We start from the raw sequence: 27619 nt of genomic DNA, 5'->3' as shown, positions 1-27619 counted from the left end.
TAGAGTGTTTACAAACCAAATGTGGACGGACGGACAGCGGACAAAGACCAATCCTGAAACCTCACCTGAGCAATCAGGCGAGCTAAAAAGTGTGTTTCACAATTTTCCAACTTGTCCAAGAAATCAATAAAACCAATGTATTGACTAAGTTTCACGATGATTAGGAAAAAAATGTGACTTCTAGTGTTCGATCACAAGGTTTCTCTCTATATAGTCAAATAAGGGAAACTGCCCCACCCCCCTGGCAGCCATGTTTATTGACCCATCGGGACCGTTTGCAAACACATCTGAGATATACATAAAACAAATCTATTCACCAAGTTTCATGATGATTGGGCAAAGAATGTGACTTCTCTAGAGTGTTCACAAGCTTTTTTTTACTATATAAATATAAGAAAACTGCCCCCCCCCCGGCAGCCATGTTATTCAACTGACCGGAACCGTTTTTTTTCCAACTCAACTCTCGTATCAAGGAAACAAATGTTCTGACCAAATTTCATGAAAATTGGGCAAAAAATGTGACTTCTAGAGTGTTCACATGTTTTCACTATACAAATGTATACATATAGAGAAAAATGCCCCGCCCATTGGCGGCCATGTTTTTTCACCGATCTGGACCATTTTCGAACTCGTCCGACATATCAATAAAACCAATGTTTTGATTAACTTTCATGATGATTGGGCAAAAATTGTGACTTCTAGAGTGTTTACAAGGCTTCTCTTTAGCCATATAAAAAAAAACTGCCCCGCCCAATGTCGGCCATGTTTTTCAATGGACCGGAACCACATTTGAACTCAACAAACTTATCATTAACACAGACATATAGACAAAGTTACATGAAGATTGGGCATTAAATGTGACTTCTACAGTGTTTACAAGCTTTATCTTTTTTTTGACCTAGTGACCTAGTTTTTGACCCAACATGACCCAGTTTCAAACTCGATCGAGATTTCATTGGGACAAATATCCTGACCAAGTTTCATGAAGTTCTGACAATAAATGTGGCCTCTCGAGTGTTTACGAACAAATGTAAACGGACGGACGACGGACAAAGACCAGTCACAAAAGCTTACCTGAGCAATCAGGTGAGCTAAAAACAAGAGCTGTCACCAAAGGATGACATATGCCCCCTATAAACGCTTTGATAGAAGTTATAGCATTTTTCGAAACCTAAACGCAGATTTCAAAACCTAAACGCGGACCCAAAGTTCAAGGTCAATGTCACAGGGGTAAACAATTTTGTGCGTATGGAAAGGACTTGTCCATATACACATGCATACCAAATATGAAGGTTATATCTCAAGAGACATAGAAGTTATGAGCATTTTTCGAAACCTAAATGCAGATTTTGAAACCTTAACACGGATCCTAAGTTCAAGGTCAAGGTCACAGGGCTAAAAAATGTGTGCGTAAGGAAAGGCCTTGTCCATATACACATGCATACCAAATATGAAGGTTATATCTCAAGGGACATAAAAGTTATGAGCATTTTTGGAAACCTAAATGCAAAGTGTGACGGAAAAACGGACAGACAGACAGACAGACGGACGGACGGACAGTCCGATCACTATATGCCCCCTTTTCTTCGAACGGGGGCATAAAAACATCCAACCTCGAATAACAATTAACACATAAATGAAACACAACTACATTGTATTATTATGAAAACATTAATAATCAAAGGGGAGTAACTACTGTATTCTTCAATGCAATATTTAGAAGAGTTGTCTCACATGTTACATGACCTAAATTCATGATTGTTTGCAAGTCTTTTTACTATATAAATATAAGGAAAACTGCCACGTCCCCCTGGCAACTATGTTTTTCAACAGACCGGCACCATTTTCAAACTTAACTCACGTATCTAGGAAACAATAGTTCTGACAAAATTTCATGAAAATTTGGCCAAAAATGTGACTTCTAGAGTGTTGACATGTTTTCACTATATATATAAAGAGAAAAATGCCCCGCCCACTGGCGGCCATGTTTTTTTACCGATCTGGACCATTTTCAAACTCGTCCGAGAAATCAATAAAACTCATGTTTTGACCAACTTTCATGATGATTGGGTAAAAATTGAGACTTCCAGAGTGTTTACAAGGTTTCTCTTTGGCCAAATAAGGAAAACTGCCCCGCCCACTGGCGGCCATGTGTTTCAACGGACCGGAACCACTTTTGAACTCAACCAACATATCATTAAGACAACCATTTTGACAAAGTTACAATAAGATTGGGCACGAAATGTGACTTCTACAGTGTTTACAAGTTTTTTCTTTTTTTTTTGACCTAGTGACCTGTCTGACAGGAAAAGTTTCCTCTAGTAAACTAACAGCATCATCAATTAAATAAACTTACTTCAAAAACTTAACAATGAAATATACGATACAGCGCGAGGGCTTCGATATTTACACATTAAACATCAGGTACTGTTCAAAGGGAGATAACATTAAAAAGTTCAATTCGCATTTCTATGACTGTTATTCTCTTATATTTCATTAAACGATGCACAAATAAATTTGAGCTTTTTTTATCAGTTTTTGTACACATTTTTTATAACAGTTGCACACTGTCTAAAGTTCTAGTCAGTTGTGTTTGTTTCTAAATAAATATATGTGTTTGTCATAAATTTCCCTATAGCTATACATATATTAGGCTTAGCTAATTGATATTGACCTTTCTTGGACTTAAGATGGTTGACATTTATTAATTCAATGACTGACCTTGCCTTTGGATGCAGTATACTGGTTGATGCATCTTAAACGTTCTCTTGATATGAAAATAATTGGGCGCCAATTTAGTTTGAAATTCCTTGATGCACAATAAAGTGGGCCCGAGAACAGTGCTCTTTACAACGTAGGAAAAAAGCTCTCTATTTTGAATTGCAAAAAATGTGTCTGTCTATTTTCAGGGTCCGAAAAAAATCCCACACCACAATTTTCTCTGACTCCATGATCACATTGGACATGAGTGTACTATGGCTCTCCCTCCATTCTGTAATAACAAGAGGGCCAAGATGGCCCCAGTTCGCTCACCTGAGAGGAGTCGGTTCATTCAATCTTTACCAAACGTCAAACTTGACCTAGATATTGTCCAGACAAACATCCTGGTCAAGTTTCATCATTATTGAACCAAAACTCTGGCATATGTAGTGATTTTGTTTTTTGTAAGATTTGACCTGGTGACCTATATTTTGAGTAGACCCCCCTTACCAAACATCAAACTTTGCTTACAAAAATAAATATTATGACAAAGATTCATAAAATCTGAAACAAAATTGTGACCTCTAGTGTTAACAAGGATTTTGTATAATATAATGAAAATTTGGACAATCTAAGGGCAATAATTATGGCATTAATTATGTGATATATATAAAGCCAATCTTTTCACCAAGTTTCATGATGATTGGGAAAAATGTGACTTCTAGAGTGTTCACAAGCTATTTTTACTATACAAATATAAGAAAAATGCCCCCCCCTGACAGACATGTTATTCAACTTACCGGAACCATTTTCAAACTGAACTCTCATATCAAGGAAACAAATGTTTTGACCGAATTTCATGAAAATTGGGCAAAAAATGTGACTTCTAGAGTGTTCACATGTTTTCGCTATATACATTTAGAGAAAAATGCCCCGCCCACTGGCGGCCATGTTTTTTTCACCGATCTGGACCATTTTCGAACTCGTCCGAGATATCAATAATTCCAATATTTTGACCAACTTTCATGATGATTGGGCAAAAATTGTGACTTCTAGAGTGTTTACAAGGTTTCTCTATAGCCACATAAGGAAAACTGCCCCCCCCCCGGCAGCCATGTTATTCAACTGACCAGTATCATTTTCGAACTCAACTCTCATATGAAGGAAACAAATGCTCTGACCAAAATTCATGAAAATTGGGCCAAAAATGTAACTTCTAGAGTGTTCACATGTTTTCACAATTTACATATAGAGAAAAATGCCCCGCCCACTGGCGGCCATGTTTTTTCACCGATCTGGACCATTTTCGAACTCGTCCAAGATACCAATAAAACAATGTTTTGACCAACTTTCATGATGACTTGGCAAAAATTGTGACTTCTAGAGTGTTTGCACGGTTTCTCTATAGCCAAATAAGGAAAACTGCCCCGTCCACTGGCGACCATGTTTTTCAACGGACCGGAACCACTTTTGAAATCAACCAACATATCATTAAGACAAACATTTTGACAAAGTTACATAAAATGTGACTTCTACAGTGTTTACAAGTTTTTTCTCTTTTTTGACCTTGTTTTTCACCCGGCACGACCCAGTTTCGAACTCGACCGAGATTTCATTGGGACAAAGCTTCTGACCAAGTTTCATAAAGATCGGACAATAAATGTGGCCTCTAGAGTGCTTACGAAAACATGTGGACGGACGGACAGTCGACGGACAAAGACCGGTCACAAAAGCTAACCTGAGCAATCAGGGAGCTAAAAAGCCACTTATTTTTGTGATTGTAACATAGAATTTGACGTCCTTGTCCATTTGGAAACAACTTAAAGAATACAAGTATATATCTTTCACAGGTAATTTGTTGGCACTTTAGTTGATACTAAGATAGAAAAACGTGTGCTTAATATGATAACTAGAGGGCCATGATAGCCCTTAAGCGCTCGCCTGATTTAAAGGTACAGTACACTCCACGCGTTTTCCCCAAAAAACGCGCTCCCTCCGCGGGTTTTTTTCTGCTAGCGAGTGTTCACGCGGCGTTGGAAGAGCGAGGTGAACTCGATAAAACGCTCGGCGTTACGCCGCGTTCGCTAATTCCCGCGGCGTGTATTACTTTAGGCTAGTAGGTAAATGCAGACACTTTCCGTTCTAATCAGTGATCGCCGCGCAACGCCGCGTTAGCAGTGTGCTACTGGGCATGCCAAAAAATAAAAACATTGTTATAATAAATTGTTTAAATACTGTAGTACATGTATAAAAAAGATAATTGTATAGAAAATTAATACATATAAAAATTATGTTTTTTAATTCACAGGTACGTCTACAATATGACTTAGTCTAATATAATACATTTGACAAATTAATATTTAAATCAACACATATGACACAAGAATAAATGTTCCGTAAAATTTCCAAATGAGAATAATAATTAGTAATCCGAAACACACTACGATTTTTAATTGTTAACACGACGTTTACAAATGCTTCCAATATACAGTCCTCATGTATATTTCCCGACAAAAGCGCGCGAAAATTATGCTGCAATGTACAAGGTCAAGGTACAACGTATACTCCTGCAAAGCGTGCGTGTATTGATTTTTTATACAAACTTTGTAGCGCAGAGAACATTGTTGATTTCGGTTAAAAGTTTCTTTGGTATTTATTAACGAAATTATATCTCGAATAAGTTGATATTTCCTCTAAAATAATTTCAAATCGAACACGCCGAATCTTTATCGATACGGTATTTTAGTAGAGTAATTTTTTTAACACTAATTGTACTGTAAACTGATTACAGAAGACATCTGGGCAGAACTGGATTTTAAGTGTTTGACGTTATAAAAACACGCAAAGCTTGTCTACTGACCTATTGTGTAGACTGCTGTCTGCGGTGTTTTGACAAAAGGGATTAACATGTGTGAATGTCACTCTGCCGATTTGGTCCATAATTACTGGTAAACATTGTTTAGAATGTCGACGCAACAAGAATACATGTACAACTGTGAATATTAAATGCAATTATCAACTCAATAGTTACCACCTTTTAGCAATCAATGGAATAACCTACAAACAAAGAGAAAATCAATGCATTAGCGAGCAGAGAATTGACTTTGTTCCGACAATTAAAACCATTCCTTATGTATTCGTTGAACGTGTTTACTTGAGTACGTTATGCCTTTAGACAGGAAGCGGCTTTTCTTTGATTAAACTGTCAATTCAGATTTGCGAGATTTTTAGGGTCCTTGGTCATTTGTATACATGTTCAGTATAGAAAATCACCTGCTTACATGAAAACTTTGGATTAAATTATAAAAAAAAATGTTGCAAACTGTGTTTATATTAATTGGTAAGTATTAGTTAAAAGACGACGTTTTGTGTGTCGTAAATCAACGAGTTTTCTATACAACAACAACTACTTCTACAACCACGTCTTGATCGATCTATCTTGGTTGTTTTTTTTAATTGTTAACATTATACTACATGTACATGTATGTACTTTTAATAAGTGTAATTTTATTTGAAAATCAGGAAGTCAAACAAAATTAAATTGATCGTTATCTCGTAAAACGCGGAGTTTCCCCCGCGTTGCCAACGCCGAGGGCCGCCGCGTCGGCGTATCAGTTTTGCCGATCGTTAACCGCCGCGTCCAAAATTATGCAAACGCCGCGTATAGCGGGATTTTCTTAATCTCCCTCCAGGTCGAAACCCGCGGAGTATGGAGGGAAATTGGGGAAAACGCGTGGAGTGTACTGTACCCACATTATAGAAGATTTGACATGGAGACCAAGTTTTTGACCCCAAGCGACCCACATTCAAATTGTACTTAGATTTTGTAAATATAAACATTCTGACCAGGTTTCATCTAGGTTGAGACATATATATAGGATCTGGCACGAGTTGTAATATCATACCATATTTTATTAAACGAGCTCAGGAATTTTCTTAGTAAGCGAGCCTTTGGACGATTAAACTAGAGCTTTGTCACAGACGTGACGTATACCCCACGTTTATGGCGATTTTTAAGAAGTATTATGCCATTATCATGTATGGCCATTTTTGACCTATGAACTCAAAGTGTGACCTTGACCTTGGATATATCGACATAATTCTTTCGTGCGACACACCGTCCAATGACGGTGAACACATGATTTTAAAATCTCACAATGAACAACATAGATATGGCCCGGACAAGCTCATTTATGGCCTTTTTTACCTTTGAACTCAGTGTGACCTTGACCTTGGAGATATCAAAGTAATTCTTTCGCGTGACACACCGTCTAATGATGATGAACAAATGTGCCAAATGATTTAAAAAATCTCACAATGAACGACATAGTTATGACCCGGACAAGCTCATTTATGGCCATTTTCGACCTTTGAACTCAAAGTGTGACCTTTGAGATATCGACGTAATTCTTTCGCGCAACACACTGTCCAGTGATGGTGAACAAATGTGACAAATTATTTTAAAATCTCAAAATGAACGACATAGTTAAGGCCCAGACAAGCTCATTTATGGCCTTTTTTGACATTTGAAATCAAAGTGTGACCTTGACCTTGGATATATCGACGTAATTCTTTCGCGCGACACACCGTCCAATAAAGGTGAACAAATGTGCCAAATGATTTTCAAATCTCACAATGAACGACATAGTTATGGCCCAGACAAGCTCATTTATTGCCAGTTTTGATCTTTTAACTCAAAGTGTAACCTTAACCTTAGAGATATCGACGTAATTCTTTTGCGCGACACACCGTCCAATGATGGCGAACAAATGTGCCAAATAATTTTTAAAATCTCACAATCAACGACAGTTATTGCCCGGACAAACCCATGTATGACCATTTTTGACCTTTGAACTCAAAGTGTGACCTTGATCTTGGATATATCGACGTTATTCTTTCGCCCAACACACCGTCCGATTATGGTGAACAAATGTGCCAAATGAGTTTAAAATCTCACAATAATTGACAAAGTTATGACCTGGACAAGCTCATTTATGGCCATTTTTTTACCTTTGAACTCAAAGTGTGACCTTGCACTTTGAGATATCGACGTAATTCTTTCGCGTGACACACTGTCCAATGATGGTGAACAAATGTGCCAAATGATTTTAAATTCTCACAATGAACAACATAGTTATTGCCCGGACAAGATTTCGGGACAGACCGACCGACCAACCGACAATGTGAATCCTATATAGCCCCCATTACCAATGGTAATGGAGGTATCATAAAATATGGTATGAAATGACAACTCTTGCCAGATCTTTTTTTATCACATGCTTTTAAATGAGCAAATTAAATAAATATTTGCGCAAACACAATGATAAATCCCGAATGTTGTTTACATTTCGTGACGTCATTAGACGTTGCAACGTCATTTCAGCAAATAACAAAAAGCGATTGGACAATGGAACGAAAACTAAGCCAATGAAAAACGCTTAAAAAGTATATTTCACAATGAGATAAAAATATTTGTAATGTTTATTTTACATGGGATATATATTAATCATGGTATGGCATATATATTAATAACATGACCTACGCTCCAGGAGTGAAATAACGTAATGCTCAATTTTGTTTATTTCACGGGTGTTATTTCACTAGTTATATAACTGTGAAATGACGTTTTTGGACAAAATCACCTCATTTTTCCAGCGATTTTTTTTTCAGTTAAACACTTTTACAATGTTAATAAATGGTGAAAAGAGCATAAAATAACAAGGGCTGTTTGTAAAACATGCATGCCCCCCTATATGGGCTATAAGTTGTAGTAACAGCCATTGTGTGAATACGTTTTTTGTCACTGTGAACGGTGGTGGTGGTGATGGTTGTAGTGGTAGTGGTAGTAGTAGTAGTAGTAGTGTAGTAGTAGTAGTAGTAGTAGTAGTAGTAGTAGTAGTAGTAGTAGCAGTAGCAGTAGTAGAGTAGTAGTAGTAGTAGTAGTAGTAGTAGTAGTAGTAGTAGTATTAGTAGTAGTAGTAGTAGTAGTAGTAGTAGTAGTAGTAGTAGTAGTAGAAGTAGTAGTAGTAGTAGCAGCAGCAGCAGCAGCTGCAGTAGCAGCAGCAGCAGTAGTAGTAGTAGTAGTAGTAGTTTGCATTACAAAAATGCAGTTGACCTTACATTTGGTAAAATTTAAATATATTACAAGGGAGGCAAATGCTGTAACAATAAATTTAAACTTATTGCATTTGTTTCCCCTGTATAAAGGAAAGATATAATAGTGTATTACCTCCCCTGTCCTGCTTGTATTTATATTAATCAACAAAATTAAACATTAACACAATATTTAATATACAAAATATACAAAAAATCTCATATTCTGATAATATTTTTACTGATCCACTGTATTTTACTAAAGTGATGTTTCATTGGACTGATAATTATAGATATAGGATTACAGACCAGTTGCTTCAGTAATATTGTTAAGAGTGTGCCCTGTTGGCCGCGTATGCATTCTTGAGTTATCATTCAAAAACAATTTTACTATTTCGAGTCACCGCGACCTTGACCTTTGACCTAGTGACCTCAAAATCAATAGGGGTCATCTGCGAGTCATGATCAATGTACCTATGAAGTTTCATGATCCTAGGCCCAAGCGTTCTTGAGTTATCGTATGACAACCACCTGGTGGACGGACCGTTCGACCGACAGATAGACAGACCGACATGAGCAAAGCAATATACCCCCTCTTCTTCGAAGGGGGGCATAAAAAGAAAATTTGTTGGTCATGTTATAAATAGAATCTTAGATTCGTGGTCATGTTGTATTGAATTTATGAAACTCGTCATCTAAATAAAGACAACAAGAGATGTGTTTTTCAGAAACACAATTCCCCCTATTGCGCCGCTTTGTAGCCATATATTTGACCTTTGACCTTGAAGGATGACCGAGACCTTTCAACACTCAAAATGTGCAGCTCCATGAGAAGTAAGTAAGAGATTGAATGGAGAAATGATTTTTTTTAATTTGTGACGTTTGACGTTGAAGGTTGCTATCTTCAATATTTAAAAAGTTATGACCAATGTTAAAGTTTTCGGACGGACGGAATATTTGACGTTTGACCTTGAAGGATGACCTTGACATTTCACCACTCAAAATATTCAGCTCCAGGAGATACACATGCATGCCAAATATCAAGTTGCTATCTTCAATAGTGAAAAAGTTATGGCCAATATTAAAGTTTTTGGACGGACGGACAGACGCCATATATTAGACATTTGACCTTGAAGGATGACCTTGACCTTCACCTTTCACCACTCAAAATGTGCAGCTCCATGAGATGCACATGCATGCCAAATATCAAGATGCTATGTTAAATAAGAAAAAGTAATGACCATTAAAGTTTTCGGACGGACGGACGGACTGACATACTGACGGACAGTTCAACTGCTATATGCCACCCTACTGGGGGCATCAAAACTCGGCAAGCCTCGTTTTTATCTTTATTTAGATGACTTGTTTAATACATTCAATACAGAACGACCACTCATGCAAGATCCTATGTATATATATATATATATATATATATATATATATATATATATATATATATATATATATATATATATATATTGCTTCTAGAGTAATAAGTTATAACAATGCTTTTGTACAATTTGACGTGTAACCCCAGCTTTTATACTCACGTTACCCAGATTCAAACTAAGACACATATTATGAAGATAAACACCATGACAAAGTCATATCAAAATTGAGTCATAGGTGTGGCCTCTATATTTGTAATAAAAGTTTATTTGGCCAGGTAACCTAGTTGTTTTTAGCACAAAACAAAGAAATAAACTTGCCCTGAATTTTTTTTATAAAATAATTCAGACCAAGTTTAACCAACAATGAGTAAGCAATGGTGTAAGTGACCGTGACTAAGATTCAAATTGTCAAGATTAACAATCTAACCACGTGTCATCACGTTTGCATCATAAATGTGGTCTTAGATTTTTCTAAGATTTGAACGTGTGACCTAGTTTTTGGACGAACGTGACCAAAATTATTCTTAAAATAAAATTCTGACTTAGTGTCATCAAGAATGAGTCAGAAATGTGGCTTCAAGAAAGTTAACAATGTTATAATAACATTTAACCTGATTAAATAGTTTTTAGACATACGTAATTAAGATCCTAACTTAGCCCAGATATAAACCGAGGTAAACATTGTGACCAAGTTTCAAGATTAGATGAAAAATGTAGCTCCTAAAGTGGTAACAAGGTTTTCATAAGAATTGACATCATTAGACGAACTGAACCCAGATTCCAGCTCGGCCTAGATATTGTCCAAAATACACATAATGATTAAGTTTCATCAAGATCGAGTCATTAATATGGCATATGGAGTGGCAACATTTTTTTTCCGGAGATATGCCTGTTTGCTAGTTTTTGGAAGTATGCGGCCAAATTCTAACTCGTACTTGATATTGATTATCTTGATAATGGCCTTGTTATTGAGGTTAATACCATCGAAGTATTATTCGGCCCTGAACTGTGTGACCATGAAACTAAACGAATATAGGAATATAGCGAAAATAAGACGTTTTGGGTTATCATATGTTCACTCCTTTCACTTTGGCTTTCATAGATGATGTGCGAATTAATTGAAAAATCTCTTCTACAATACAGCCAATTGTAATGTTGGGTTTCTTAAAAAAAACTCAAATACATCGGCACATGTAAACTAAATCAAATCTGAAAATTTAATCACGCGAATCAAGTTTCATGATGATTTTCCTTAATAGAAGCATTGACTGATAGTAGTTCCTATGTTCACTGTTTTATGTTATTAATATCTTGAAACAATCCACATAGTCAGGCACCGTGTGTTCAATTAGTCTTATTAAATATATTAAACTATGCGTGCATAATACATCTTAGATATTGCAGTCAGATGACCAGAAAGGTTTCCCTTTTATTCATTCCGTATTTGAATGTATATTAGCACGGACAAGCTCATTTATGGCAATTTGTTACCTTTGAACTCAAAGTGTGACCTTGACCTTACAAATATCGACGTAATTCTTCGCATAACACACCGTCTAATGACTGTGAACAAAAGTGCCAGATAATTTTAAAATCTCCCCGGACAAGCTCATGTATGGACATTTTTGACCCTTGAACTCAAAGCGAAGATATCGACGTAATTCTTTCTCATGACACAACGTCCAGTGATTGTGAACAAATGTGCCAAATGATTTTAAAGTCTCACAATAAATGACAAAGTTATGGCCAAGACAAGGATTTGATCTTTGAACTCCAAGTGTGACCTTGACCTTGGATATATCGACGTACTTTTTTCACATGACACACCGTCTCATGAGGGTTAACAAATGTTCCAAGTCATTTTAAAATCTAACGATAAATGACATAGTTATGGTCCGGACAAACTTTCGGTTTAAAACGCACTAAGTGACCCCCTGACCTAGTTTTGGACCCGGCATGACCCATATTCAAACTTGACCTAGGCATCATAGTTACAATTTCTGACCAAGTTCGGTGAAGATCGGATGAAATTTCCGGATGGACAGACCGACCGACAGACCGAATGACAACGTGACTCCTATATAGCCCCCATTACCAATGGTAATGGGGTTATAATAAATAGTGTAATTAAGTACATCACCTTTGAAATATTATTTACAAATCGGTTTTGCAGAATCTTAATAGTAGAATTCCAGAGATTCCGACAAATGATGCATGGGCATTAAGCTCGCAATGAATCTAAGGTAATTGCGTTCTTGTTTATAATAGTTGAATAGCTACACATCCAGGTCATTAATTATAACAAACTACAGTCAATTATGACAGACGATTGTGTTATTTATAAGTTTTAAAAGCAAATGTTATCTATATATTATAAAAAATCGTCTGCAAAATTCTCTTCAAAAGAGAATGCATCGGAATCAAACTGTAAAACTATTGGACTTCAATTCGCAGCCAAACAATATTCAGACTAACAAAAAAGACACTTTTGAAGTTTCGTTTCTTGTTACATGTATATACAATGTTCCTCTGCCGTATTCATAATATACAAGTTGATAAACTCTATAGGAATATTCATCGTGTAAGATCGACTTCTCTATATCTCTTTAGTATAAGTTAAAAGATATTAAATTAAAATATAGTTAAATATAAAAATGGAGACAACAGCATAACACCGATCTTTTCACACATCCAAATGTAGATCATTCTTCAAATAAATACATATCATGCAGCCGTAAAGCTTATAATGAGGAAAATTTTCAACTTAGATTTTCTCATATTGTAACAATAATGTGTGAATGGTAGATATTACAAAACAAGAATATCAGTGAAACTGATGGATGCTCCCCGATGATGCGCTTTGTCAATCTAGGTGTTTATAACCACATAAAAAATATTTTATTAGCTTCGGTGACATTGACTTCAGTGACCTCAAACCTCATCAAAAGGTAGAGGCCCTTGCAAGGTACCTACAGGCTAGTTTGCAAAATATGAAAGAGATCGGTAAGTATTGAAGGTGCTATGGCAAACTGTTACAAAAGCGTGACGGAAAATATATTAATAGCTTCGGTGACCTTGAGCCCAGTGACCTCAAATCTCATCAAAAGGTAGAGGTCCATGCAAGGTACCTACATGCCAAATATGAAAGAGATCGGTAAAGTATTGAAGGTGCTATGAGAAACTGTAACAAAAGTGTGACGGAAAAATCTATTATAAGCCTCAGTGACCTTGACCCCAGTTACCAAAAACCTCATCAAAAGGTAGAGGTCCATGCAAGATACCTACATGCCAAATATGAAAGAGATCTGCTATGAGAAACTGTAACAAAAGTGTGACGGAAAAATATATTATTAGCCTCGGTGACCTTGACCCCAGCGACCTCAAACCTCATCAAAAGGTAGAGGTCCATGTAAGTTACCTACATGCCAAATATGAAAGAGATCGGTAAAGTATTGAAGGTGCTATGAGAAATTGTAACAAAAGTGTGACGGGAAAATCTATTATTAGCCTCGGTGACCTTGACCTAGACCCCAGTGATCTCAAACCTCATCAAAAGGTGAAGGTCCATGCAAGGTACCTACATGCCAAATATGAAAGAGATCGGTAAAGTATTGAAGGTGCTATGGGAAACTGTAACAAAAGTGTGACGGAAGGAAGTAAGGAAGGAAGGAAGGACAAACTGGCAACTATATGCTCCCCGAAAATTTTCGGGTAGCATAAGAAGTTACAATTTAAATTTGCAGGGACTATATTAATTTGTTTTAAGTCGCACAAATGTTTATCTCAATTTTATAGTAAATACACGTAGTTATGATTCCATGTTTTACTTTTTTCATGGCTGCAGTAACTTTACTCCAAAAGTGGATACAAAAACAATTATATACTAAGGTTTCATCAAAAAGCTAAATTGTAATTCCGGTTCGATACTCAAAGACTATGTAGTTTATTTTTTTCGCGTTTACGAGCTATTTTGCATATGACTAACGCCCCCAGAACACTTGTTAGTTGTGTTAAGGGGGATACTACATAAGAAACCAAACCGCGACCCCTATGTGTGAACCAAGTGTTTCGTCAAGAGTACCGGCAAAAGTTCTACCTGGGAAACAGACTCAACATTTGTATCAATAAGCACTTTAATACAATAAACATACAATCAGTCTGTTTAAGCTATACAGCTTTGACTGTTAATGCACAAGCTGTTATCCTGGTTTCCGTTGATATTCATACACAATAATGTACTTTTTTAAGAAAAATGGGATAAAACATTTAACAAGAGGGCCTACAATGCCTAAAGTCGCTCAACTGAGATAAAAAGAAATGACCTGTTCTTTGCAGCCCAAGATATCAATAGAACACATGTTCTACCCAAGTTTCATGAAGAATGAACAACAAATGGCCCCCTGGCGGCAATGTTTTTCAACAGACTGGAACCATTTTTGAACTCGTACAAGATTATATTGGGACGCACAACGGAAGACAGACAAATGAAAAAAGGTGATCACAAAAGTTCACCATGAACAAAAGATATTATGCTCATAAAGATTGTCACCATGTGTGAAGATCAGATTGAACCAAAACATGTGACTAAAAGTATTCACAATGTTTCAACTGTGGTAGTGTGGTCTCGTTCGCTAACGCAAGTGATCCGGTCACGGGACGGTTATGAGTTATGTAACTTTGTGAGCACTCATGTAATACGGAAATATTTATCGAGTCTAATTAAAGAACGCTTATTTCCGGCCCGGATGACACCACTGACTTGTTGTAATTCAATTAACGTAAGGCGTCCAGTCAGATACGCCTGAATATACTCAAAGAATAAATCCATAAGTGAAAACCAAAGCAGTTTTAATGAAAATAACTAATTTTTATTCTAAGAGCTAGTCAAAAAACTGATATAAATATTAGTAACTGTTAGTCTAGAAGTTGCTTCAAAAATTTCGTTTATAAAATAAGTCTTACTTAATCGAAAGAACACAATTTGTGGAGAGTGGGAAACTTCAGTCACTCAAATGTAAAAAAATAAGAAGAATTTACAAAAGTTCTTTCAATCAAATGAGTCTTTCTAATTTAGAAAATGCCAAATAAAAATTAGCTAAATAATGAGAATAATTTGGAAAATAATGCAAAACTGTCTTGATGCTGGTGTTACAATAATTATTTCAAAATTCCCACCTTTTTCAAGAGTTGTTACCTTTTCAAGAAAGCATCAAGAAGTGACTGTATCAGCCTAAACAGCTTATTTTATACAGTTCTGAGAGCACTGGCAGAACAGTCTATTTTCCCTCAGAACCCTTTAAGAGTTTTGAAACCAATGGGTCTAACAAATTCCAGAGGTGAACTAACAATAGATTAGGGAACCTGAGTCAGCAGGTTAAACAAGGGAGTTAACTATTAGAAAGTATGTACAGGTTGTCTTTCTTAAACATTATGGCTTATCAGATTATTGTGAAAAATGGCAAAATAAAAAAAGTATTATCATTATGTAATGATAATCAGCTAAAGCTAAATTTTACAACACAACTTTAGACATACAAAAAAACTACCACCACCCTGAGAGCCTTGTTTTTAAAAACAAAATTGAACTATTTTCAGACTCACCTTGCAATTATATTTCCAATTAACTAGTGTTAACAATGTGTTACTATAGCCATATAAGGAAAAATGCCCCGCCCACTGGTGCCCATGTTTTTCAACCAATCGGAATCATTTTCGAACTCGTCCAAGATATCATTGAGACCAATCTTCTTACCAAGTTTCATGATAATCGGACAATAAATGTGGCCTCTAGAGTGTTAACAAGGTTTTACTACAGCCATGTAAGAAAAAATGCCCCGCCCCCTGGCGGCCATATTTTTCAACCAACCGGAACCAATTTCGAACTCATCCAAGATAATATTGGGTTAAAATTTCTAACCAAATTTCGTAAAGATTGGACAATAAATGTTGCCTTTCGAGAGTTAACAACGCAAATATTGACGCCGCACGACGGACGACGCTAGACGGACAAAAGGCGATCTAAAAAGCTCACCATGAGCACGTTGTGCTCAGGTGAGCTTAAAACATGGATGCAATGTTATTTATCGTATTCTCAGAATTTGGCAGATATTGAAGTGTGTCTATAAATGCGTTATATTGATAGATGTAAACATTTGATCTAAAAAGCTCCAGTATTCAAACGCAATAATGTGCTTTTCAAGAAAAATGGGACTTTGTGATAAAACATTTAAAAACATGTATGCAATGTTATTTACTAGTATCTTTTTTTCACAGATTTTGGCAGATGTTGAAGTGTATCATTAAATGCTTTATATTAATAGATGTAAACATTGGATTTAAAAAGCTCCAGTAAAAAAGACTAAATAAAAGAAAGAAAAAGAGTAACACTCAACTGGGCTCGAACCACCGACCCCTGGAGTAAAAGTCTAACGCTTCGACAACTCGGCCATCCGTGCTCATACAATGAGTGATGTATTTTATACTTTATATAGTAGTGTCACAAAATTTAACGACAACAAAAGAACTCTCCAAATTATGAACTCGTTTCGCGTTGCAACGTTTGATAATTTTCAGTTTTTTAAATCATTAAAAGATGCATTATGGATATTTTAGAGCGTGGCTAATGTGCAGTATAACTGTGTCATCACAAATATCATAACTACAACGAAAATTTGAGAATATTAAATTTTTTTCAATTTACCAAAAACATGAAAAGGTCCCTTTAACATGTTTAAATATATCATATTTTATGAAAACAGGTGAACAACATTTATTCTTTCTCTCACCAATTCAGGAATACGCACAAAATTACGAATTTCTTTTGAGTTTGATTTAAAATGGAAAAACGCATTATGATTAGAATTATAACATTTGAATATTATTGGCGGCCATCTTGAAAAAAAACACAATTTTCTGGAGGTCCGATTTTAGTAAACTTTTGATATGTTATAAAGTATGTGCTACCGTACCAGGATCAGTAAAAATACCTTTTGTAGCAATTTTTGGGGGGTCAAAGTGTATATTAACCTGACTAGTGAGTCAATGTAGACTTAAAAAAAGCAATATGAATGTCAGTATTATTACAGTACATATAGTCAAAGACTTTAGATTATTATTATTTCAAAAACTTAATATAGATAACGAAGTTCATGTAGGAAGCGAATGAGTGTTTTACATATACGTTATAATCGCCTTCTGTAATATATCTTTTCACATGCAAACATGTTTGTAGTATACAAACGTTTTCATAAAAATGCAATACATGTATTGGATTATGTTTTTATCGTACACAAACTGCAAACATTTAACTGTTTTGCATACATATGTTCATAGCAATTTCAATAATCTATTACTGCTTATTGATATATTCATGCATACCAATTTAATGTCATGAATTGTTAAAGTCTTGTCAAGAATTACAACTTATACCGTTGATATGCCCCTTTAAGTGAGCTGTGTACGTCTTGTTTTAAGCTGGAAACGTAATTAACCTAACTTAAATGATCACGATACATATTAATCATTATTTGTGTGTTCCATTTAAGTTTAAATCTACATTTTCATTGGCATACAGCCATACATTTATCAAGTCGTGCCAAGAATCTACAATTTAATAACGTTGCATTGGCATACCGCAATATATTGGTCAAACCATGTCAAGAATTACAATTAAGATTGCCGATATGCCCCTTTAAATGTACAGTTTACACCCTGTTTTCAGTCGGATGCTATATTAACCTACTTTTTCTGATCTTGCTACACATAATGTGTGATTTCAATCACATTTAAATTTACCTTTTCATTTGCATATAGTATTACAATACTAGTATGTGTTTTGACCTGATGATTTTTGTAATTGTATTTCATTTCATGCAGTAACAGCAGTTGTGAACAAACGACCCCGGTGACCTATGTTTTTCTTTTTATATCTTTATTAAGTTATAACTCGTAATAAATTTGGTTAAATTTGGACAAAATCTAGATATGGGAAGGCATGTCAAAATAAAAATGACTTGTGCGCATTTTATATATTCTCATATGTAAAATTCTGTTGTTTTGTGTTTTTTAAACACTAATACAACAATAATCATTCTATTGATGTTGTTTTTAAACTGAATTTGCAGTCAAATTGAATCAGTATGATATATTTTGAGAAAAATAAAGGTTGTTTTTAACAGTTTGTTTTCTCTTTAATATACTCATTTTTTTTTAATGTTTTTACCTTATTTGTTAAAATAAAGTTATGCTGAAATAGGCTTGTTGTTCAAGTGCGAATAAAAAATTAACAATACCGGTGACCCATGATTTTTTTTATACTTATCTATCCACAATAGATGGTTCTATCTAAATACCAAAAATTATCAAATTCTATAAATAACAAAATTTTCATTAAAGCTGCAGCATAGTCCTTAACATACGATTATATATTTCGATGGTGACGAAATGCACTCATAATAAGGCATATGAGGACACATAATTATTTATGATGTGCAGTCCCGTAGTATAAGTTTAATCTACTTACACTAATGTGTGGTTTGACAATGATAACACACATTTAATGCGGTGAACATGCGACTTACAAATGAAAAAAAAAACACAAAAGTTAAACTAATGTTTTCAATTGAATTATTTAGATACGTACACTGCAAACTTTATTTCAAAGTCAGCATTTACGCCGACTTACTTTTAAAAAGATATTTCTTGTTATATTTAGTTGTTTATGTCCCCTACCGGTTTCACCGGAGGGGACTTATGGTTTTCGCTGTGTGTCTGCCTGTCTGTGAGTCGGTCACACTTTTCTGGATCCTGATATAACTTTAAAAGTTATTAATATTTTTTTCATGAAACTTAAAACATGGATAGATGGCAATATTGACACTATAGACTAGAAATACTGCTGAAAATGGTGGTTTTCTGGAACCTGCGATAACTTTAAAAGATCTTCATATGTGTTCATGAAACTTGAAACATAGATAGATGGCAATATTGACATTATGCGCGTCATTTGATGATTTCATTTTGTTCCTACGTCAAAATTATGGTTGCTATGGCAACAAAAAAATCTGACAATGGTGGAGCCGGTAGGGGACATATATTGCTTGCCAATAGTCTTGTTTATAATCGAGAACTGTGAATATAAGCAAACTTAACCTTCTACTATTGCATTGATCCGTGAATACAAAAGATCGCCGCTCTGTGTTGAGAACAAAAGAACGTTTCCCAGCATGCGCTATGAACGAGGTTACGCAATAGTCGCGTGATAGTGTAATGGACATCCCACTATACTTGTTTATCACCAGAAGTTTTATTTTACCGCATCTATTAATATTTACAGGCGAATGGCAAATAACTTCAAACTTATTCTTCACTTCTTTTTGAATATCCTCCAATGTCTGTTTGAATACATTGGTTTATTTAAAACACATTTAAATAACACTTTTTTCATATCAAATGAAATATTTGTATTCACTTCTGCTCGTTTCTATAGAATTCATGGCAAACGAAGAATTCTGCATACAATATAAGCTGTACGATAAATACATTGTGAACATGCTAAGAATAATTATAAAAATTATTAAAGATTACTCGACTCTTAATTTTTAGGAAAAGCACTTTTGGGAAATAAAAATCTAACATATCAACACAATGAAATTATTTTATTATTATTATTATTTGATATTGTTGGTTTATGTATTAATGGTGTAATTGATAATGTTTGTTTTTATGTGTGCATTCCTATTAAAAACTAAATCATATGTTGTGAAAATATGTGAGATTGGTTTAGAAAAAAATGATTTAAACTGTATGGTTTGCTGGTCGATGTAAATATAAGTGGACTTTGATGCTAAGCAACGTATGTTAGATTACAGTTTAATGTTAATCACAACTATTTTTAGAACAAATAGATACCTGATAATATATTTTTAACAAAATAAATGTGTTCTTAAATGTTTTTTCATGTCTTGTTTATAAGTGTGGATTTTGATGTAACATACATCTGAATGCGGTTTACTTGAAAACGTTGTTAACGTTGTTAACGTCAAAACACCTCTGCAGTGCTGTTACTAAAATAACAAGGGCTGTTTGTAAAACATGCATGCCCCCCATACGGGCTCTCAGTTGCAGTGACAGTCATTGTGTGAATATGTTTTTTTGTCACTGTGACCTTGACCTTTGACCTAGTGATCTGAAAATCAATATGGGTCATCTTCGAGTCATGATCAATGTACCTATGAAGTTTCATGATCCTTAAGCCATAAGCGTTCTTGAGACCATTATATAAATGTTACTCGAACACTTTGCCTTCAACATTCTCAAATGGAAAATGACACTAAACATAACATATCATTAAAAGAAAGAAAAGCTATAGATTTATTAGCAGAAGACAAATCCATAACTATTAAAGAAGCAGATAAGGGTGGCGGAATTGTTATAATGAATACAGACTTTTATAGAAGAAAATTATTAGAAATGTTAAATGACGTTGAATATTATAAACAAATCCCTGATAATGGTAGTCAAATAACACTTTCAAAAATACGCAATTTACTAAAGGAAAATAATAAACTAACTAAACAGGAAAATGATTTCTTAGTAAAATTCGAATGGAAAACAAGCCTATTTTATGGTCTTCCAAAAATTCATAAAAGTAAAATCATTCAAGATGCAATTAAACACAGCAATTCAGAATATATAGAGTTAATGGATCCAGACGATTTAAACTTTCGCCCAATAGTCGCTGGAACTAACTGTGAAACAAGTCGTTTAAGTTCTTTATTGGATATCTTGTTAAAACCGTTTGTAAAATATGTCAATAGCAATATAACAAATAACATAGATTTCCTAAAACATATACCTTCACAAGTTCCAGAGTCAAGTACATTAGTATCATTTGATGTAATTAATTTATATTCTAATATACCGCATACTCTTGGTTTAGAAGCTATTGATTATTGGCTTCAAAAATATCCAGATTCGGTTAATGAAAGGTTTTCGCAACGGTTTATAAAAGAAGGCATAAAAATAATACTTGAAAATAATAACTTCAATTTTGATGATAAGTACTACAACCAATCTAAAGGGACTGCAATGGGTACTAAATTCGCGCCAACATACGCTACATTGGTAGTGGGATTTTTAGAACAAAAACTATATGCAAGAATTGGATCAATTTATAATGATGAATTTCTTTCTTTTATAAAAACATTTTGGAAAAGATTTCTAGACGATTGCTTTATTTTCTGGACAAAATTTCCCTATGAACTTCAAAACTTTTATACTATTTTAAACAACTTACATTCGGATATCAGGTTTACAATGCAAACAAGCACACTCGAGTTACCATTTCTTGATATATTGATTATAAAAAACAATACTGAAATTAATACTGATATATATTACAAAGAAACTGATTCTAAACAATATCTTAATTTTACCTCGTGTCATAATAAACACACAAAGATAAATATTCCTTTCACTTTAGCGAAACGGATCTGCACCATAGTTTCGAATGATAAACTTAAACTAAAACGTTTAAATGAACTTAAGCATTCACTTATTCAAAGAAAATATCCACAATCTATTATAAATACAGGTATTAAAAAAGCACTTTCCATCCCTAAACATAAATTACTTTCAAAATCAACACAAAAAGACAAGAGTAATATAATTCCATTTATTTCAACACAAAATCCAAAAAATAAAAAAAACCTGTTTGGCGTATTAAAAAACAACATTGACATTTTACAAACAGACCCGGTTATGAATAAAATAATTTCAAATCAGAAGATAATAAAATGTAAGCGACAGCCACCTAATTTAAAACGTCTATTAACCAAATCTTACTTTTCATCTCAAGAACCAAGAGTATCCAAATGTAATGACTCTAGATGCGCCCTGTGTGGTTATATTATTGAAGGGAATTCTTTTGATTTTAATGGCAAAATGTTCAAAATAAAAACTAATATGTCATGTGATATACAAAATGTGATTTATGTATTATTATGCAATGGATGCAAACAATATAATATAGGCCAAACTGGCGATAAACTTAGAAATAGGCGATCTGTCCATGAACAACAAATGCGAGACCCCTCAACAAGACAGATGCCTTTAAGTAAACATTTAGATGAATGTTCACATAATGAACCAAAATTTAAAATATTTCCATTTTATAAGCTATTTTCGAACAATATTTCAGCTAGGTTAGCAAAAGAACAACATTTAATACATGTATTAAAACCCAAATTAAATTTCATTTAATATTTATTGACGTTATGACGTCATAATTGATATGACGTTATCTCCATGACATTTTGACGTTGTAATATATTGTATTATGCCCTGATGAGCTATGCGAAACGCGTTGGCTAAATCAATATATATTTAAAATCCCAGACACGTGTTTTTACTTTTATTATATAATATTCACAATCTGTATTATTACATTTTACTCATATAACTATATATATAAATATATATATATATTATGCTTTCCTGTGGTTTATAGAGAAATATCAGTGAATTAAAACTGTTATTTCACTGTTACAAACAGTGAAAAATAAGAGTGAAAAATATCGATATTTTTCACTGTTTTACTGTGAAATGACGTCATTTTTATGACGAAATGACGTCATAAATCCAGCGAAATTATCCAGGTAAACTCTTTTACAATGTAACTTAACGGTGAAAAAAGCATACAATAAAAAGAAAATTTGTTGAATTTGATGGAATATCGATTTTAATTCACTCGTGATCATAACAAGGGCTGTTTGTAAAACATGCATGCCCCCCATATGGGCTGTCCGTTGTAGTGGCAGCCATTGTGTGAATACGATTTTTGTCACTGTGACCTTGACCTTTGACCTAGTGACCTGAAAATCAATAGGGGTCATCTGCGAGTCACGATCAATGTACCTATGAAGTATCATGATCCTAGGCGTATGCGTTCTTGAGTTATCATCCGAAAACCATTTTACTATTTCGGGTCACCGTGACCTTGACCTTTGACCTAGTGACCTCAAAATCGATAGGGGTCATCTGCGAGTCATGATCAATCTACCCATGAAGTTTCATGATCCTAGGTGTATGCGTTCTTGAGTTATCATCCGGAAACCATTTTACTATTTCGGGTCACCGTGACCTTGACCTTTGACCTAATGACCTCAAAATCGATAGGGTTCATCTGCGAGTCATGATCAATCTACCCATGAAGTTTCATGATCCTAGGCGTATGCGTTCTTGAGTTATCATCCGGAAACCATTTTACTATTTCGGGTCACCGTGACCTTGACCTTTGACCTCAAAATCAATAGGGGTCATCTGCAAGTCATGATCAATCTACCCATGAAGTTTCATGATCCTAGGCGTATGCGTTCTTGAGTCATCATCCGGAAACCATTTTACTATTTCGGGTCACCATGACCTTGACCTTTGACCTAGTGACCTCAAAATCAATAGGGGTCATCTGCAAGCCATGATCAATGTACCTATGAAGTTTCATGATCCTAGCCCCAAGCGTTCTTGAGTTATCATCCGGAAACCACCTGGTGGACGGACCGACCGACCGACAGACCGACCGACCGACCGACCGACATGTGCAAAGCAATATACCCCCTTTTCTTCGAAGGGGGGCATTAAAAAGTACATATTTTCACTCGTGGCTGCGCCACTCGTGAACATATTATTTTCTATAATCACTCGTGAAATAAAATCGATATTCCATCGAATCCAACAAATATCCTCCATATATTTCATGCTTTTTGGTATTAAAGGGATCTTTTCACGCTTTGGTAAATTGACAAAATTGAAAAAAGTTGTTTCAGATTCGTAAGTTTTCGTTTTAGTTATGATATTTGTGAGGAAACAGTAATACTGAACATTAACCATGCTCTAATATAGCCATTAGATCTATATGCATCTTTTGACGATTTTAAAACCTAAAAATTATAAAGCGTTGCAACGCGAAACGATTGAATAATTTGGAGAGTTCTGTTTTTGTCGTTAAATTTTGTGAAACTACGAAGATTGCTTATATAAGGTATAAAATACATCAACAATGTGTACTTGGCGGAATAGCTCAGTAGGCTAAAGCGTTTTTACTTCAGGATTCTGGCAGGACTCCAGGGGTCACTGGTTCGAAACCTGCTCCGGGCAATGTTCTTTTCCTTTTTTTATTTTTTTTCTGGATTTTTTACTGGAGCTTTTATGATCCAATGTTTACATTTATCAATATAAAGCATTTAATGAATAAGTTAAAAAAAATGCCAAAATCTGTGAAAAGGCCCCTTTAAAAGAGAAATATCAGTGAAATAAAACTGGTATTTCACTGTTTTAAACAGTGAAAAATAACGATATTTATCCCATCATCAGACGTGCATTGTCGAAATAAACCACTATGGAATAAATTTTCCTCTATTTCGGCAGTGCTGAAATATAGCTGTCACGCGCGGCGGAGAATGGTCATATTACTCGGAATCAACTATAAAGTAATCATTTTTAGTAAAATCGAATCAGATTCAACAAAACAAACAATTTGATACCAAGATGTAATATCTTTTTAACAAATAATGCAACTCAAAAAGCAAAAAAAAACATTGTTTACAAATATTAAGTGCGCGTACTCGTGACGTCATTATTAACACGTCATACGACACAATGCATGTTCTTTCACGCTAAAGCTGCAGTTGTTTAGTGTGTTTTTTTTCCCATTATTTCTTAAAAATCGGGGACGAAGAGGTATGATAAACAGAAAAACAGGTTAGTTACTGATCTTTTTGTAATGTATTAGGCTCGGCACGATTAAAATAATGAAACAATGTTTGCTTAAAATAACTTTGGGATTTTCCGTGTAGATCTAGTTCGATTTTCCTATTCTATTTTTAAAGAAATAATTTACGACTTAGAAAATTGATGGGATAAATCGAATACTAGGTCGGTGCCGAATAAAGCAAAGTTTATTTTGCTCGGCACGAAAATCTGAACCACTCGCCAAGGCTCGTGGTTTAGATTTTCTAAGCCTCGCAAAATAAACTTTGCTTTATTCGGCACCGACCTAGTATTCTCTATTTGTCACTGTTTTACTGTAAAATGACGTCATATTTTCGACGAAATGACGTCATAAATCCAGCGAAATTATCCAGTTAAACTCTTTTGCAAAAAAATGTAAAAAACAGTGTAAAAAAGCATAAAAGAAAAAGAAAATTTCTTGGACTCGTGATCATAAAAAATACATATTTTCACTCGTGGCTGCGCCACTCGTGAAAATATTATTTTATATGATCACTCGTTAAATAAAATCGATATTCCATCGAATCCAACAAATATCATATATATATGATATATAACAATACCATGATAAATATGATTTTTTATTAATTTAAGAAGAATTAATCCACCATATTGACCAATGTATTAAGCATGAGCGCGATGATTCTCGATACTATTGTATTAATAATCTCGAATCAAATAGCAATGCCCGACAAACAACTAAAACAGGTTTGTTCGAAGAACACGCGAATAAATATTTAAGATATATACGAATACTTCGCGTATGGCCGGTTGACTTATATGTTTTAGTTAGGGATGCAAGAGGTAAACCGGTTAACCTACCAAAACGACCAGTTAACCGGTTACATTTTCGGGAAAAGGTTAACCTGGAAAAAATATATCATTATGTTTTTTTTCATGGAATATTTCGTACGATTTTACATTTTTCGCGTGACATACTGCCAACTTGCGCTGGCGACTAGTTAGCACAACATGACGCGTAATATATAACGTGTCAATAATCAAAGTAATAAAGCAATTAATCAATACCTTTGTGATAACAAATAGGGGGTACGTTTTGATAACTGACACAATTGGTCTAAAATTTAACTAGTGAACTGCGGTGAGTGGGTGCTATTAGCGAAGACGTAATTGACACGTTTATTGAAATCGCGATAAAAACAGTTGAGACATTTGACGGCTTATTTTGATGTTTTGTTAATCAATATCCAGCACTTATTGCTCGCGAAAATACCGTGTTTAAACGTAACAATTTTATCAAGAATTGCATTCGTAGTTAAAATCTTTACGCAATAACGTCGTTTTTGTTTATCAAAAATTTATATCATTATGACTTTACGTCCAACGATTATACCATTACCGTCCGATGCAAGTTATATTTAAGAAAGCAAATCTTTAACTAATTAAATAATGAAACATCAATTTAAAAAAATAAACCCGTTAAATTTAGTATTTGTGTAATTGCGTAGAATTTGCGCGCTATGGAACGTAACAAACATACGTAGCTATCAGTATTTGAGATCATAATACTTAGTTACTTCGCTATTAAATAAATGTACTGATTATATTAAATATTCAACTAACATTTCGTTCAAAATTAATTTATATGTGTCCTTTATTTTTCACACATTTTTAAATTGTATAATGAAACTCAATCTTCGGCTACAAACGCTAAAATGCAAACAACAAAATATGCAATTATCGAATAAGAAGAGATGCGGATTCGTTGAACACACATGACCCACTTTACATCAAATTGAGAGGGAAATACTATTTCTATATTAAGCCAATATGAGTTTCAAAAATTATAACAGAATGAACAAAGGAACACACCATTTTTGTGAGCGATACGGCGCGAACGTAATATAAGCGGCCCAACCAAAAATAAGTTAATAACACGTGTAAATGAACATTGTGTAGTTCTTTAATTTTTTACTCTTATGCATTTACACAAGAAAAATAAATAAATTATAAAGCATACATTTACAAAATTATGAAAATATTTTTCATAATTTATTTTATTACGAAACTTGCATGTTATCAACGCAAACGATTTGAAATTACTTTATTTCTACAGAGCGGTTCGAGCGGTATGACATTTTTTACGAACTCTAAATTATTTTAACTACTTAATGCGGTTCGGTTAACCGGTTAATAACTTTTAATTTCTCTCTCATTCTTCTTTTGGTTTCCTGTTTTGTATGTATAGATTTATGATCAGCAATATGTAATAATGTAAAATAAGCCGCGAAAAACTCCGCGTTACATCCCGTACTGTGTGTGATGCAGCTTAGAACTGCACAGAAAAAGACATTAGCTATCTTTGATCTCATTCATTGAACTCTTTACCTTTCACCAACTCCAATCACAATCAACGCCGTATACCTTTTTTAAAAGATATTTCTTGTTTCTTTATACACCCCGTTCAAAAATAGTTGGAGAACTCTTGGAGCGGATATTGCAGTCCAGACAATTATGCCACGAAAAGCGCTCATTCAGGCTGGTCAGAGCCAATCATATGTACAGTTACAGATAATAGCAAGATGCCCTTTAATGTGTGCTGCGGTCAGCATCCCAGCATGATAGGGGCCATAAAAGTTGATAAAAAGTTGGCTGGTAGGCCCTATGCCCAAACTTCACAGATTCTG

General features: G+C 34.5%; 2 long non-coding RNA genes across 3 annotated transcripts in view; one reads left to right on the top strand and one right to left on the bottom strand.

Annotated features, from left to right (window-relative positions):
* The window catches only part of LOC127867252 (uncharacterized), a 133888-nt gene that overhangs the window by 77546 nt on the left and 28723 nt on the right, over nt 1-27619 (top strand). The gene's annotated exons all lie outside the window — the stretch shown is intronic.
* The window catches only part of LOC127867234 (uncharacterized), a 68004-nt gene that overhangs the window by 16936 nt on the left and 23449 nt on the right, over nt 1-27619 (bottom strand). The window lies entirely within an intron of this gene.

Source organism: Dreissena polymorpha, chromosome 2, assembly GCF_020536995.1.
Source record: "Dreissena polymorpha isolate Duluth1 chromosome 2, UMN_Dpol_1.0, whole genome shotgun sequence".
NCBI lineage: Eukaryota > Metazoa > Mollusca > Bivalvia > Myida > Dreissenidae > Dreissena > Dreissena polymorpha.
This window is presented reverse-complemented; position numbering and strand designations above follow the sequence as displayed.